This window comes from Bubalus bubalis, chromosome 2 (assembly GCF_019923935.1).
Source record: "Bubalus bubalis isolate 160015118507 breed Murrah chromosome 2, NDDB_SH_1, whole genome shotgun sequence".
Lineage (NCBI taxonomy): Eukaryota > Metazoa > Chordata > Mammalia > Artiodactyla > Bovidae > Bubalus > Bubalus bubalis.
This window is the reverse complement of record NC_059158.1, coordinates 81,180,258-81,196,389: the sequence shown is the minus strand read 5'-3', so window position 1 is coordinate 81,196,389 and position 16,132 is coordinate 81,180,258. Positions and strand designations below refer to the sequence as shown.

The following is a 16,132-nucleotide window of genomic DNA, read 5'->3' as shown; positions in this document are numbered from 1 at the left end:
GACTCCTTTCCTGGCCTGCTCTTCCATCTGCCAAGTGCGCTTTCTTCTCTCTAGAATGCCTTATCACCCCTTCCTCTCTCACTTTCTTTAAACAAGAGAGCACTTTCTTACTTACAAATATACCACAGCGGTGTTTTGTTTGTATGTGAAGCCGCAAAAAGCAATCCAATAATTTCAATACCTAAGAGCTGTTCGTAAATAAAAATGGTGTTTCTGCTTCCTGAAATCCCAAATTCCATCATAATAAATTGGAACATTTCCTCTATGCTTTATTTTCAGATTCTTGACTCTTAAAAGGTTGAAATTATTAAAACAAATGAAACTAATTCAAAGACTGTCAGTCCTTTCCCTCATCGGTGCTGGTTATTTTTTAGACTTTGTTCGCCAAGTGGAGAGTTGGCTTGATGGTCCTGGCTGCAGAAGGAGGTTTGATTGACTGCACATGTGTTAATACCATGCATACATTACTGAGGAACTACGAGGCAGAGTGCCCTCAGAGACACACTTCTGAAAAGAGTAGTTGACTCAGGCTCCACCTATACAGAGCTCAGTTCCTAAAAATAGGTGCTAAGTTACATCCTTTAGACGCAGGGCTAAAATAAATTCAGCCGTCCCATCTACTTGCTTGATAGACCCTTCAGTGGAGCTGGCCTCCACTCCACCGATTGCTTTCAGGGGACTGGGAAATTTGCTGTACAAAGGAGGAAACTAGCCTGTGAAGAACTGTAAAGATATATGATATTTCCACGAACTTGGGGTTAAGTCTAAATATTGCAGAAGGTATGTGTTATGTTGCCATTGATAAATGTCTACTTCCATAGCTGTAATATATTCTTACTGATTGCTTAAGATCAATGAAGACCACAGGTCAAACTGTACTTGTTAGCAGAGGAAATATTCAGTCAGATTTTGTTTTTATGACAATATTTAGCATTACTTCAGATTATTAAATTTAGGGCTTCATCTATTAATCTCTTTACAGATCAATAGTTAGTCCTTTTTTATTTTTAGTATTAAAGAATAATAAGCCAAATTTGATAAATAGACATGAGTGGAAGTTATACTTCAGGTTATAGCTAAAAGAGAAAACTGAAAAAATTAGTTCATCTTTTATGAGCATAAATTGATAATCTATACAATGAATATGTTTAAAACTCTAAACTATATTTCTTAAAATTTGCTGAGGGAAAAAGAGAACTTAAAATATTCTCAACTGTTGCAGCTTACTCAGGGAAATGTATGAAATGTATTCTTTATCCAGCCTTAGTTTGATTTTGTACTTCTTGCCCCAGCCACAGTCTCATCTCCTCTGGGAGTATTACTGGAGTAAGGATTAAAGAATCAGGTTCTTACATGTTTTCCAGAATTAAGAAAAGCACAGCCAGTCAGATCTGCCAGCCCTAATTATAGTAACTACAAACTTAAAGAGAGAAGACAGATTTTACTTTAAAAGTAGCATGCCCTATATACTGTTTCAAATGAATTTTTTCTGTCTCCAGTTGCCTGTGAACACCTTAATTTGGTCCTGTTGTGCCTTAAATGTTTAGAATGTTAGAAACTAAAGTGATTTGGAAGAGACATTATAACAGATTCTCTTAAATTAAGACACCAACTAAAAGCAAGGACACTTTAAGATTACATAATACAGGGTTTAAATTTAGCTAGCTGGTGCTGAACTGAAAGATATTTTATTTTTATCAAAGCTCTATTTGCTCACTGACATGTTGGTGTTGGTTTGAATTATTTTAAAATTTTATGTACAGAGTGCCAAAGGACGAGTAAAATATTTACCTCAGCTACCTTCAGAGCCATGAATTTTAATATGAAAGAGCACCTATTTTGAGTTTTAGAATCTATTACCATTGAGTTTTAGGCAAAAATACCGGATCAAAAATGGGAAGGTCTTGAATTCTATGCTTAAGTATTTCTCTACTTCTCTGCCTAATCTTTGACTTTTTAACTGTTAATATATAAACAAACAACTAGACCTTTTTTTTAAAGTCAGTCAGCATTTCAAATGTCTACAATATGGCAAAGTGCCAGCTGTTTGGGGAAAATGTAGTCTGGAGTTTGGCATGAATGTTTCTGCATGAAGTACTGGGGCATCTTTGATACAACTGCCTGCAACCACCTGAAAAATAAAAAGAGGCACTGTTTAATGATCACAGAGAGCATCACTTTAGAAAATGTCAGGTGAGCCTCAAGTCTTCAGTGATTACAGAGGGAGAGAGTGTTGGATCTCTTTCTTCAAGTTGACTTTTGGGTAAAAAGACCACAAAGTTCATATATAATTTATTGTTGTTTACCATGGATAGCTGTCTGCTAGTCAAGCATTTTGCCTCTCACATTTACCACAATTGAAAAGCTTCTGCACATTAGTATTCTTTTTTATTTTTCTGGTAGACTATTACTTACGATGAGACAATTTGGGGTTGGAATCCTGTGATAACCTTGGAACAGGGAATTGATACTTGGTTCTTCTCTCACTTTCTCTCCATCTCTCTCCTCTCTTTCTTCCTCATGTACATATACAACGCTGGGCAGTAAGAGACCATTTTGTAACACTTATTTGTTAGCTCAAAGTCATGTCTAAATTCAGTAATTTATAGACCAGGGCAGCAACTTAATAAGTGCCTAGCAGTATAATTTCAAGACTGCTGATTGAACAATCTGTGGGGAACAGTACTTAATTGACAATATGTTGTCCTTTTTGTTTTCCACCTCCTCTTTAAAAGCATTCAAGTTACACTTTGAAATTTAATTAAATTGTAATTTGTTTTTTCCTGTTTCTGAAACAACCACTTGCTCATTCAAATTACAGTTTCATCCTTTGCAGAGTGTAGTTAACTTCAGACTTTTCTGATTCAGGAATAGCTCTTTGAGAACACTGATTTATTCAATCTTTTTTTTAAGTTTTTTTTAAATGTGGGCCATTTTTTTAAGTCTTTATTGAATTTGTTACAATATTGCTTCTGTTTTATGTTTTGTGTTTTTTTGGCTGTGAGACATGTAGGATTTTAACTCCCGACCAGGTGTTAAACCCACACCCCCTGCCCTGGACCACCAGGGAATTCCCCTAGGTAAATGGTCTTCATGTGACTGTGTAAGATATGATATTGTTGGTTTTCTTCCCTGATACCAAATGACTGATATTTTCTAACACCAACCAGTTCTCCAATTCTCTGATAGCAACTGGGTGTACAACGATTCAATACTCATACTAACTTCCAGAGTTAGAGCAGAACCCACAGGTTGACCCCACTTTAGCCTCTAACTTGGGTTACAACTCAAGAACAGTCAAATGGAAGAGATTCATAGAGTAATGTGTTTGTGTGGCGATGGTGCACAGAACTTCCATGCCCTCTCTGGGCTGACCATCAATCAACGTGTCCACCAGCTCACTAAATGCTGTTGTTTAGAATTGAGATTTCATTATATGGGGAAATTGGCTGAATCATGGCCATTGGTAATAGGATTCAATGCCTAATCCCTCTCCCCCTTTCTTAAAGTAGAAAGTAGAGCTGAATATTCCAACTCTCTAATTACTCAGTTGGTTTTTCTGAAGGCAAACCCTGTCCTGAAACTATCTATATTTCCCCCCCACAACCAACATGAAGCCAGGAGTTACCTCATTAGCTCGCATACCAAAGACACCATCAAATTCCAAGAGTTTTAGGAGCACTATGCCAGGAATCAGGGAATCAGGCCAAATTTTTTTTTTTTTTTCACATATGTCCCACAATATTACTCCTCTGTGAAGTGCTACCTATGAATTCCAGAGTGAAATATTCATAGTATTTATTTTCCTAATCACTGAAATCTTTCTTTTGCAAATTTAACTAACCTGAGTATTTTTCTATTTGTACATTATAGTCAAGAAAAGCACAAAGAACAGTGACAATCAGACAGTCAATGTAAAGAACAAAGATTTTGCTTTCTTAAAAGAGTTGAAAGTCAGCAAATTCAATGCGTTATTTGTGTCAGTTGGATATAACAAATGACGGCATGGCTATATTTAATGACTCCTGGGACTCCATGGGCCTAAATGATGGCGTAAAAATAATCTGGTGGTGAGCAGTGCAATAGGTAATCCAAATTCCTGGTAGAGTGGCTGTACTTCTTAAAATGTCACAAAGGATAAAAGGAATTTGTCACATAGATAACACAAAGAACCCCACTGACTCATTTGACTTAACACTTTTAAGTTCTAGATAAGAAAACTGAGGCACAGAACATTAATTAGTAACTTACAAGATTTAGGCAGAGAGAAGTAGAAACCTACTCTCTTGACTGTATTTTATTCTGCAAAGCTTCGTGCAACCATCACTCCACCCCCACGACTTGGAATACATTTCAAAGTACATGATAAAGTCTTTTTGTCCCAGGTTATTATTTTTCTTTTCATTTTTCATTTCATATTTCTCTCAAATTTAGGGTAAATTATGGAAAAGGAGACCTGATCCACATATTTATTGACAACTTAATAAATGGTCCTTGGTTTATTTTTTAACTTTACTAATCATCTAAGTTTGCTTGTCATCTGTGCTAGATGAACTCTTCCCCTCTTCCCCAGCACTTCCGCCCCATGTCCCCCGCCCTCCACCATCACTTCGTCATTGGACACATCATTTTTCACTGTTCTTTTTGGCAGACCTTCAAGTAGGTTTGTGTCTTCTGCATTTTTCTAATTGCATTCAGGATATATCCTGTTGCCTGATGAGCTGAACACTTTAGATATGTCTGGCTGTTCAAAAATAAATAATTGCCAAATTGCTCCAGGCATACATATGACTTAAAATGAATATAATACTAAAATAATTTATTTTAGGAAATTTTTGTTTGTCAAAGACCCAATTCCTCCCAAATCTGAATACATCAGCGTATGTGTTTCTAAGTGTATCTACTTGGTAGTCAGCAACATAGAAAAGCTAAAAGAAAAAAAAAAAAAAAATCACATCACCGTTAATTTTAAAAGCCAACTCCAGTGTTATAAATGGTTTCAAAACATGTCAATGCTTTTCATGTAAACTTTCACAAACAGGAGCTATAAATATAAAATAATGTTCAGATAATTACTTTATTTTCTTACTTAATTCATAAGAAGTTAATTCCACTGAAGTAAGGTGTAGGCAGATCTCACTTTATTAAGTGGTGGGGTTTTTTTTAAAAGCTATATATATGAAATTTTTTTTTTTTTGGTGTTTTTATTTTTTTTTATTTTTTTTTTTTTAATTTTATTTTATTTTACTGGAGTGGGGTGCCATTGCCTTCTCCAAATGTGACTCTACTCATCAAAATTTCATATAAAAGCTATATATATGAAATTTTGATGAGTAGAGTCACATTTGGAGAAGGCAATGGCACCCCACTCCAGTACTCTTGCCTGGCAAATCCCATGGATGGAGGAGCCTGGTAGGCTGCAGTCCATGGGGTCACTAGGAGTCGGACACGACTGAGCAACTTCACTTTCAGTTTTCACTTTCATGCGTTGGAGACGGAAATGGCAACCCACTCCAGTGTTCTTGCCTGGAGAATCCCAGGGATGGGGGAGCCTGATGGGCTGCCGTCTATGGAGTCGCACAGAGTCGGACATGACTGAAGTGACTTAGCAGCAGCAGCAGCAGAGTCACATTTCCCCACTGCATGAAAGTGAAAACTGAAAGTAAAGTCGCTCAGTCGTGTACGACTCTAGCGACCCCATGGACTGCACTGGATTGCATTAAAATCCACAGGTGATTTATCACTATCTCTGTTGTTGTTGACTGTTTTCAGTCCATACAGTCATAACAAGAATTCAGCTTTATCTTATCTAACCACTAAGCCCTTTTGTCAAGTAATTAGACTTCAGAAGTAACTACAGTAAATAAGTGTTCCAGCAAAACAGGGAGAAATCTTTTTGTAAAGCTAAGGATCAGCTTTTAATTTATTTGTCATATAAGTTAGAGTTTTTTATTGTCAACACAAGCGTCTTATTATCAAGTTGGAAAATCCTGGAAAGAGACAAAAATAAAATGAGTTCATTCACATTATTTAGAGGTGCCAAAGGAAGAGCAGTGGGTGGCGATCAGCCGCTTGGTCACTCCCTCTGTCCTCTGTGCCACCCAGAGTGCTCAGAGTAAGAACAGAACCTTGTTTTACAGCCCTGACTTCTTCAGTGGAAACTGTACTAGCCCTCTGGATCTCAGAGGACTCAAAAGTATTTATTTTGAGGAATATAACTGTATTATGCATGTGTGCTTCAGTCACTGACTCATTCTGGAATGGGAATAATTTCAGGATTCATCATCCTTTTGTCATCCAGAGTTGGGCAACAATCACAAGTTTAATTCTATAAAGTATCAGAGAAATGAAATTTGAAAGGAAGCCATGTGTTTGTATTTAAGTTGCAATCTTTTTTTTTTTTTTTTCCTGTAAAGATCTAGTTCAGTTATTTCAATTGTTGGCTCAAAACTACAATTTATAGTTTCTAATGCTATGCATGCATGGTAAGTCGCTTCAGTCGTGTCCGACTCTGTGCAACCCCATAGACGGCAGCCCACCAGGGTCCTCCATCCACAGGATTCTCCAGGCAAGAGTACTGGAGTGGGTTGCCATTTCCTTCTCCAAGTTTCTAATAGTCCACCCTTTAACTAGAAGCAACAAATTACCTCAAATTTCAATTTTCACTGCTTTTCTTTTAATTCATCATTTCAACCCAACTGATCCCAGCTTCTCTACAATGTCATTTTGTTATACGGTTACCATCTCTTTTAATTTGTGTTCCATTATGATCATGTATATACACGTATGTGTATATATGTTTATATATATATATGTGTATGTATCTGTATGGTCCTCCCCAGTGGCTTAGTGGTAAAGAACCCACCTGCTGGTGTGAGTTTGATCCCTGAGTCATGAATATCCCCTGGGTGAGGAAATGGCAACCCACTCCAGAATTCTTGCCTGGAAAGGCCCATGGACAGAGAAGCCTGGTGGGCTATAGCCCATGAGGTTGCAAAGAGTCAGACACGACCAAGCAACTGAGCACATGTATATGTATACATCATTATACACAAGGCACTGTGTTACCTATGTCTCCATATTGTTTTCCCTTTATTTTATGTTCTCAAAGTCCATTTAGATGTTCAAAAAAAAAATGAGTAGTCTTTGAACAATAACCAATAACCACAATATCATCTATAGTGACACTTTACCTTTTGTGTAACATTGCTTTAAAAACTTCCGTTTTGTAAACATTTGTACTGATAAAGTACAAAGCTATATTTTTACAAAAACTATAACAATAATAAACATTTTCTATAAGATTATTCTCCCATAGATAACTGTATAAAAGGAGTTCTAGGAGTTGATATATAAAATTTTGTTGTTGATAATCATCTTTATATTTTGAAATTAGAAAATTTTTTGAAAATTTTTCAATATTAGAAAGATTTCAGAAATGATATGCATTGTTCTCTCTCTCTCTCTCTCCCTTTCTCCTTCCTTCTTTTTTGTTTCATTTCTCTTAAAGACCTGTGGAATATATTACTTAACCTTAGCACTATCACTATCCTTAAGATTTATGGAGTGTCCTTAGTTTATCAAAAATCACAAGAACATCACCTTCTAGAGCCAGAAGAGATCTCAAAGGAAACCCACACAACACTTTACTGCTGCTGCTAAGTCACTTCAGTCGTGTCCAACTCTGTGCGACCCCATAGACAGCAGCCCACCAGGCTCCCCTGTCCCTGGGATTCTCCAGGCAAGACACTGGAGTGGGTTGCCATTTCCTTCTCCAATGCATGAAAGTGAAAAGTGAAAGTGAAGTCGCTGAGTCGTGTCCGACTCTTCGCGACCCCATGGAGTGCAGCCCACCAGGCTCCTCCATCCATGGGATTTTCCAGGCAAGAGTACTGGAGTGGGGTGCCATTGCCTTCTCCAAACACTTTACTAGGAAACCAGAAAATGCTGTGTCACGTAAACTCTGACTAGTTGAGCACAGACTTTGAAACAAGACAGTATGGGTTTGAATTCTGGCTCTTAAACCTAACCAACTGGTTGATCCTGGGCAAATTACTTAATCCATCTCTGTGCCTATTTCCTCATCTGAAAATGGAGATACTAATAGAATCTATCTCACAGATTACTGTTTTGAGGATTAAATAAATTCATATTTGTAAAATGACTAAAACAACAGTGCCTGGTATACAGTGTTACATAAGTTTTTGCTATTATTATTATAATTATTATTACTGTCTAATATATGGGGTTAATATAATAACATTTATGTGTTTCCCAGAGAACAACTTAAGAATTTAAAGTACCAAGTTATCCTAGATACTGAAAATTCAAAATAACACCATACTAAATAAAAACATTTTTAAGAGAGAAAATTATTTACCCGATTTAATAGGTTGTTCTCTTGTTCAAGGCACCCTTCCTTTTCAAGGGTGCACTCTTGAGCTCAAATTAAATTTCTGTCCTCTTTGGAGTTGTAGAAAGCTATTAAATATCATTTTTCTATTATAATCATTCCAACACTTGAAACTAATAACTTTTTGGTTATCTTCAGTGATATCAATATCATATTACTTCAAGAAACTGAACTCTTGAACCACTTCAGCCATAATGAGTCTGTCTCCTTTCTGATGGAGCTGCTCATAGCCACACATGGGACCTCTTCATTACTTTGACTTAGTTCTTAAGTCTCAAAATACTCTTAGTTCACAGTCTTTTTTCTTTTAGCTGCAACTAACCTTCTTGACCCACAGCATAGTGTTCCCATCCTCAACACATCCTGCCCATCAGCCCCTCTGCTCTTTTGCCTCATCTCTCTGTATTTTGAATCCACTCAGTGTCTGAGTAAAGATGGAGGGAGAACTCTTACTTGGGAGGAAAGCATTGAAAGATGCAGCTCTGGGCACCTGTTCATCAGGAGAATCTAAAGCAGAAAAGGCCAAGAGGAATCCAGTAATGGAAGAGAAAGCAAAAGTTTATGAGCCAGTGAAATGGTACAATGTATCAGGTTTGATGGATGAAGCTAAGCTATAAACAGAAAAATAAATCACAAGGTCAGAAATAAGGAAAACTAAGAACAAGACAGGATGGAACCTAGGATGGATTAGGGCACACATTTCAACCGAGGCCAAGAACAGTTCAGGAGTTTTGGTGGCCTGGCGTTAAGCACTCCTGACTCTAGGCTTCAGGCATGGGGCTAAAGCTTAAAGGACCCATGCCAGACCCAATGCCCACTCAGCCTGGGCCCATTGTCAGCTGCAAGATTAGAGGTTCCATTGATCTCCCATTTCATTTGTCCCCACATTATTGAGCTAAATATACCTTATCAGAAGCCAGTTCAACGTTTTCCTCATCATCTGATATATTTGCCCCCATTCCCAGGTTGTGTGTGTGTGTGTGTATGTGTGTGTGTATATATATATATATTTATTTATTTATTTAAAGGTTTATGGTTTTGCATATATACTAATACCCAACAATCATTTTATTCACTTTTAATTGACTGCATGTCACATTCACCATTATTCCTGACAATCCCAGATGTTCTCCATTGTAATATACAACTGGAAAATTTGAAAATGAAAAGAAGTTTGCGAGTAATATTCTTTTTAAAAGTCACATTGAATTTTCAAAAGTATGTCAAGGTTAAGATTAAGTCTTAAATAGTTACTAGAGATATACATTGATATAATATGGATGAAACTGAGAGCTAATAGAATGTGTGTGGTAAGACAAAAACACAAGACTGGGGATGGAACCCTGAAAAATGTACATGATTGAGTGTCAAGAATTGTGTGTGTGTGTGTGTGTGTGTGTGTGTGTGTGTGTGTGTGTTTCAGGAGACTGGTCACGATAGATGAGTATTACTTCTGTCTGGTCTAAGCTACTCACCAACTCCACACTCAGTTTTAAGATTTTATAAAGCACACTGCTGAGAGTGCTGCAAAGCATCAACATTTTAAATTCCTTCTCCTTAGATACTTCATGTAATAGCAAATGTTAGGCTCAGAGAGTTTCATGATGTTTTCCTCAGGTCCTGTATGGCTGGTGAATGGGGCCTGGGGATTTCTGCCCCATATGTTTTCCTTGGCAGGTTTCCAACTCAGAGCTGCACTGGGACAGTCTGAAAACCTCGGGAGGTCTTCCTCCTCGATCTCATAAAGCAAACAGGATACTACTTGTGATTAAATAGTCCCCCAAAGAAAAGTGTGTGTGTGTGTGTGTGTGTGTGTGTGTGTGTGTGTATGTGTGTGTATTAGTACTTGCATGTTCTATCTGTAGTCTTGTACTTACCCACTGGAATAAGGAAGCTAGCTGTTTTCTTCTGGACCAAACTGTGATGGAGATATGAATGTATCTGAAATTTTTTAGCTATAACACTTTTCTAATTTCTTTCTGCAGATAGGTAATAACAAGAGAATTTCTGACAGAAATGAAACTGGGCAAAAAGCCCAAAGTTGACTTGTTTCATTTTCCGAACACACGATTTTATGCAGTTTTAATTTTCACCTGCTCATGTGGTGTCTTGCTGAGCATTTTGGGAGATGAGCTGGATTTCATTGTGGGACACTCACAGGTTCACAGGCAAGAAGTTTATTTCTCCTCCCTCCTGGAAGCTCTAATCCCAAATTTCACATCACTGCTCTGCTTAAATAACTTCTGTTACAGAATTTGGAACTTGTTTTCTACTCTTTAAAAAGAACTACAAGAGAAAAATTAAAATATGTCAACAGGAACTGTAAAAAGATGTGCATTGAATTTTGCAGTATTATTGCAAGGCAAACTCATTCAATAAATGCTTACTGGGCAAGTTATAATGTTATATGTTAAATACCTATGAAGCTGGCCATATTCATCTCAACTGTCAGTTTGCTTCTTGGCAATCTAGGAATTTTAGTTCCTCGTAATAATAAAAATTGCATATAACCAGTTCTTCCAAAAACAAAAAAAAATTTTAGGAGAGGCTCTGGCACTCATTGTTAGGAAAAGCACAAGAATACCATTCTTACAAATGGATTGTATTTCTCCTATCCCCATATAAAGGCCCATGGGGATCATTTCTGGCCACTGTTTGATAACCAGACTTTCACATTCACATTGTGGGTGTGACCACTTTGTAAACTGATTAGACTGAGAGATTCTTTGACTGAAATAATGGTAAGCATGGTGATGTATGCTACTAGAAGACTTAAGAGATGGAGACTGAGGCTGAGTCCCTGGCTAGTGATTGTTAGTTCCCATCTGTAGCTGTAGTTAAGTGTCTAGATTTTTAAATAATCTTTAAAAATAAACAAGGAGATACTTAACTTTATAGTCTGAGTTCCTTTTCAGGTAAGTTGTCTTAAAACAGTGGAAGGTTACACTAAGTTGAAGTGATTTGTCCAGCTGCCTAAGGTTCTTTGGTGCCTAATGGGAGTAGGTCTTGGAAAGTGATTCTGTTTGAAAGCTGTGAAAGCCTAGCTTCATGTGGAATCTTACAAAGAAGCACAATATATAATTTTAATTCCTTTTTACATTTCTTTCCCACCCACCCCCCAACAACTTTCCTCCCCTTACCTACCACCACACCTGAGTGGTCTATCAAAACTTTTGTTTGCAAGCTTTAATTAAATTCATTGTTCACAGATGTTACTGTCTCATTGTGCATAGACAAGAGCAAGTTTCAATCCGAATAACATTTAGAGACTGATTTTTACATTTCGCCCTTTAAAAACAGGAGTGAAATAGGCAGCATAAACTGAGTTCCACCACTTATGGGGCCTGATAGGATTAGGTTTTGAATCTGAGAGAAAAGAAACAAATGCCAATGCCAAATTTTCAAGGATAGTAGCTATAAATAAATTAAGGGATGATGAGACTGACTGACTATGTGTCCCATGTGTATCTTAAGCAGGGAAGACTATTAAATTACTTCCACTCTTTGGACTGTTCTAGGACCAGGATATCATTAGGAAACTGACATCATCTCTTTCTTTTGAAATTACAGGCTGTGTTGATATGCAAAGGGTATTTAGGGCATGTTAATGGTGACAGGGACAGTAACCCAGCACCTGGCTGATGCAGTTTTGACGTAATTTAAATTATTATAGTTTTAATTTATAAACATCCTTGTTCTAAATTAAAAGACTGTTCAAAATGTATACAGTATTATCAAGAGTCCTTTGCAATTATGGGGACAATAATCAGAAAAGAGTCATGCCAGTACAAACGTTTGACAAGTGCTGATTACCTTTCATTTTATCGCATATTAGGAGAACCTAGAACTTTGGTAAGAGCTGTGCTTAGTCGCTCAGTTGTGTCCGACTATTTGCAACCCCATAGACTGGATGGATTCTTATTATTTCTGCTTAACATTCACAATTTTATTTTCCTACCCAGGAAACATTTAAATGATTACAGATCACATTGTTTGGAATGTGTTTGTTTCTTTAGGTAGAATTTTTCTAGTATATCACTGCTCTGAAAGAGTGAATTTACTTCCAGAGGAGTCTGTTATTTAGCAAGCAAAATGTTGCATTACTTAAGCATTTTCACTTTTCTCCTTGATTGCTTAGCCTTTCCAAATAATGTTCGGTAAGGAAACTGTGTGGAGTTTGTGAGGTTTCCTTTCTTTGATGAAGTCTATTAGCCATTCAGTTCAAAAGAAAACCATATCAAAGTATGCTGTAATTTGTGGACTTAGGCAGAGAAAGCATTTTAAACAAAGACTTACTTAAGGTCATTGAAAAGAGTTTGTGTAAATTCAGAGACTGAATTTCTCTAAGACAAAAAGCAGACTGAAATAAATGCATTTTGTTTTTCAAAGGAAAAGTATGGTCAGTAGGAGAGAAGCTGCCACATCATCAATTGTCTAAGTCAGTGAGAATCAGAACTGAATGATTCAGGCTTTCTTTTAATGCCCTCTGTCAGAATAAATCTCAGATGCTAACCATAATGGAGAGGGGAAATTTAGAGGATGAAGAATTGAGGAATTCCTAAAAATGGATCTGGAAATGTCTGGCTTTTCCAGATTGCAGCTAGCATAGACTGATTTAAGTAGAAAATAAGTTTCTTACTCTGCCCAAGCTTGTTTTAAAGGTAGGCATACTGGGAAGATATTTTTCAAAGCTTCAGATGATTAAAGGTTCATCTGCATTTTATTACTATTGCTTATTTTTGATCTGTTAAGTGACAACAGCATCAGATCAGATCAGATCAGTCGCTCAGTCGTGTCCGACTCTTTGCGACCCCATGAATCGCAGCACGCCAGGCCTCCCTGTCCATCACCAACTCCCAGAGTTCACTGAGACTCGTGTCCATCGAGTCAGTGATGCCATCCAGCCATCTCATCCTCTGTCGTCCCCTTCTCTTCTTGCCCCCAATCCCTCCCAGCATCAGAGTCTTTTCCAATGAGTCAACTCTTCACATGAGGTGGCCAAAGTACTGGAGTTTCAGCTTTAGCATCATTCCCTCCAAAGAAATCCCAGGGCTGATCTCCTTCAGAATGGACTGGTTGGATCTCCTTGCAGTCCAAGGGACTCTAAAGAGTCTTCTCCAACACAACAGCATACTTGAAACTAAATAAAATAGTTCAGTACACATGAACTAGCTTTGCATGAAATTTTTCCAAGCCTGAAAAATAAAAATGGATTGTTTTAGGGAAAGAACATATTCTAAGCTAGTATGCAGTAGGAATATAAAAGGAATACATTAGGAAATAATGGGTGAGAATAAGTTAAGTTACATCAAAGAGGAAATGAGTTAGGGAGAGGTGAATTATGCAGAAACTTATCAACTTTGGAGAGTTTCTAGACCAAGACCTTAGGGGAAAAAGGGGATGGAAATCAATTTAAGTAAAGGAATATACAGATGAAATAGAAAGAATACCTATATTCCAACTAACCAAATATAAAAATCCCTCTTCCTTTAGCAGTTATCAAACATCTCAGTAAGGTACTTAGCAGAGGTACCTAGCAATGTAGAAGTACTTACCAGAGCAGCAGTGGAATGGATCGTTAAACATGGAATCCAGGATCCTTCTCTTTCTTTGCCTTTGGAAGGCAGCAACAAGGATGGCAGAGTCTTAAGGAGCAGCCCAGTCATCACTACCTAACTGGTCCAGGCCAGAGTTCATTGTGCTAAGCCCACTGCTCAGAGACACTACAGGGAAATAAAACATGTGAATAGCTTTGAGTGATGATTTCATGATTTTACCTAAAAAACAGAGGGAAGGGGGAAATGTGAGGAACCATTTGCAGGGAGAAAAGGAGTAGATTCATCCCCACAGTGTGATATACTAGAGTGATTTTCACACATTTCACATTTTCTAGGGGACTGCCCTCTTGTTTCCTGGTGAAAAATTGATGGTTCATTGGCTAGTGCCAAAAACACAGACAGACTACTACTTTGGATATCACATTCATTGACATTCTTCTCTTTGAAATACTTTCTCCATTCCTGTGGCCATATGAACATGACTGTACACCTTCTTTGCCCCAATCTTTCCCAGTAATTATCTACTTTTCATGATCTATTGTATTCTCCTTGTTTCAAGTGACATAACAGATACTTGACTTTAGAAAGGAATGGAATAGCCTTGAGATTCATATGGATCATTCCAGTGCTATCCTTTCTACTTACTAGCTTTGAGATTTGGGGAACTTTGTAACTGTTATTATTCTCAGACTTGTATCATCTCAGATTATCTGGATAATAATACCTAGGATATATAACACCACCTAAGGAGACAGGAAGCTAGTGAACATATATTATTTATATGTGCAAGATACTATGTAAAACTCATTACTTTAATCAGATATCCCTCAGTCCTCACAGGCATTCGGGTTCTGGTATCATTTTCTTGTTATAGGGAAGAAGAAAGCAGCTTCCAGGGGTTAAGAAATTTGCTTAAAGTCAAAAGTAAGTGTCAGAGACAGAATAAATATCAGGCTTTCTGGGTCCAGAGTAGATGGTTAATCTCCCTTGGGTTTGCCTCATGCAGGATGAAACCCAGGTAGAACGGATATAAAACGGGTTCCAAAATGAGCTTAACCCAGCCCTGTGCTGGAGGAACTTGCATACAGGTGGAAGGGGAGAAAAGTAGGGATGACAGAGAGATTCAACAATACAATAAAAAGTAACACATAATACAAACAGAAGTGTAATTTTCAAACATTGGGAGAACACAGTAGAGAGAGCTACTCATTGCTTGGGTTAAGTGGGAAAAATCTGAAGAGAAATTAAGCCATTATGAGGATACATATGAGGGACTTTTCAACCCCATCAATATGATTAGTCTTGATCTATTTTACTTCAGTTTCATCTCAGTATAAATGAATGTGGTTTGGGGGATGGGGATGCGGTATATGTGTCACCAAGTTCCTTTAGGATTCCCCACCTCAGGAGGACTCCATCTGCTGCATATTCACAAAAGCTAACTTCCTTGGCAGGGCCAGCCATATGGGAACTTTTTATTCCTAAGTCAGCATGTGGAAATGATGCAAGCTGTTGTAGTTCTATTTTTAGACACAAGGCCAGATCAACACTTAGAACACTGTGTTTCTTGAGGATCACTCTGGGGTTTTTCTTTTCTTCTCTTTTCAAGTAGAGCAGGACTAAATACAACAGTGATTACTTTGTGCCCTGCCCTGAGCACTATGCGTGGTCAACAGTTGTTGGTGTTCAGTCTCTAAGTCATGTCTGACTCTCTGTGACCCCATGGACTGCAGCACACCAGGCTTCCCTGCCCTTCACTATCTCCTGGAGTTTGCTCAAATTCATGTCCATTCAGTTGGTGATGCCATCCAACCATCTCATCCTCTGTTGCCCCCTTCTCCCTCTGCCCTCAATCTTTTCCAGCATCAGGGTCTTTTCCAATGAGTCAGCTCTTAGCATCAGGTGGCCAAAATACTGGAGCTTCAGCTTCAGCATCAGTCCTTCCGATAAATATTCGGGACTGACTTCCTTTAGGATTGATGTGATCTCCTTACTGTCCAAGGGACTCTCAAGAGTCTTCCCCAGCACCGCAATTCAAAAGCATCAGTTCTTCGGGGCTCAGCCTTCTTTATGGTCAACAGTAGATGAGTAATAAATGTTTACCAAAGGTATGCTGACAGCCTTAAGGGGAGAGTTTATCAAATACCCTTATTGTATACCT

General features: G+C 37.8%; 1 protein-coding gene across 1 annotated transcript in view; it reads left to right on the top strand.

Annotated features, from left to right (window-relative positions):
* The first annotated feature begins 611 nt into the window (after positions 1 to 611).
* The window catches only part of XIRP2 (xin actin binding repeat containing 2), a 73,795-nt gene continuing 58,274 nt past the window's right edge, over positions 612 to 16,132 (top strand). Inside the window, exon 1 of the mRNA XM_025275631.3 lies at positions 612 to 780. The gene's annotated coding sequence lies outside the window, so the exon portion shown is untranslated. The remainder of the gene's footprint in view (positions 781 to 16,132) is intronic.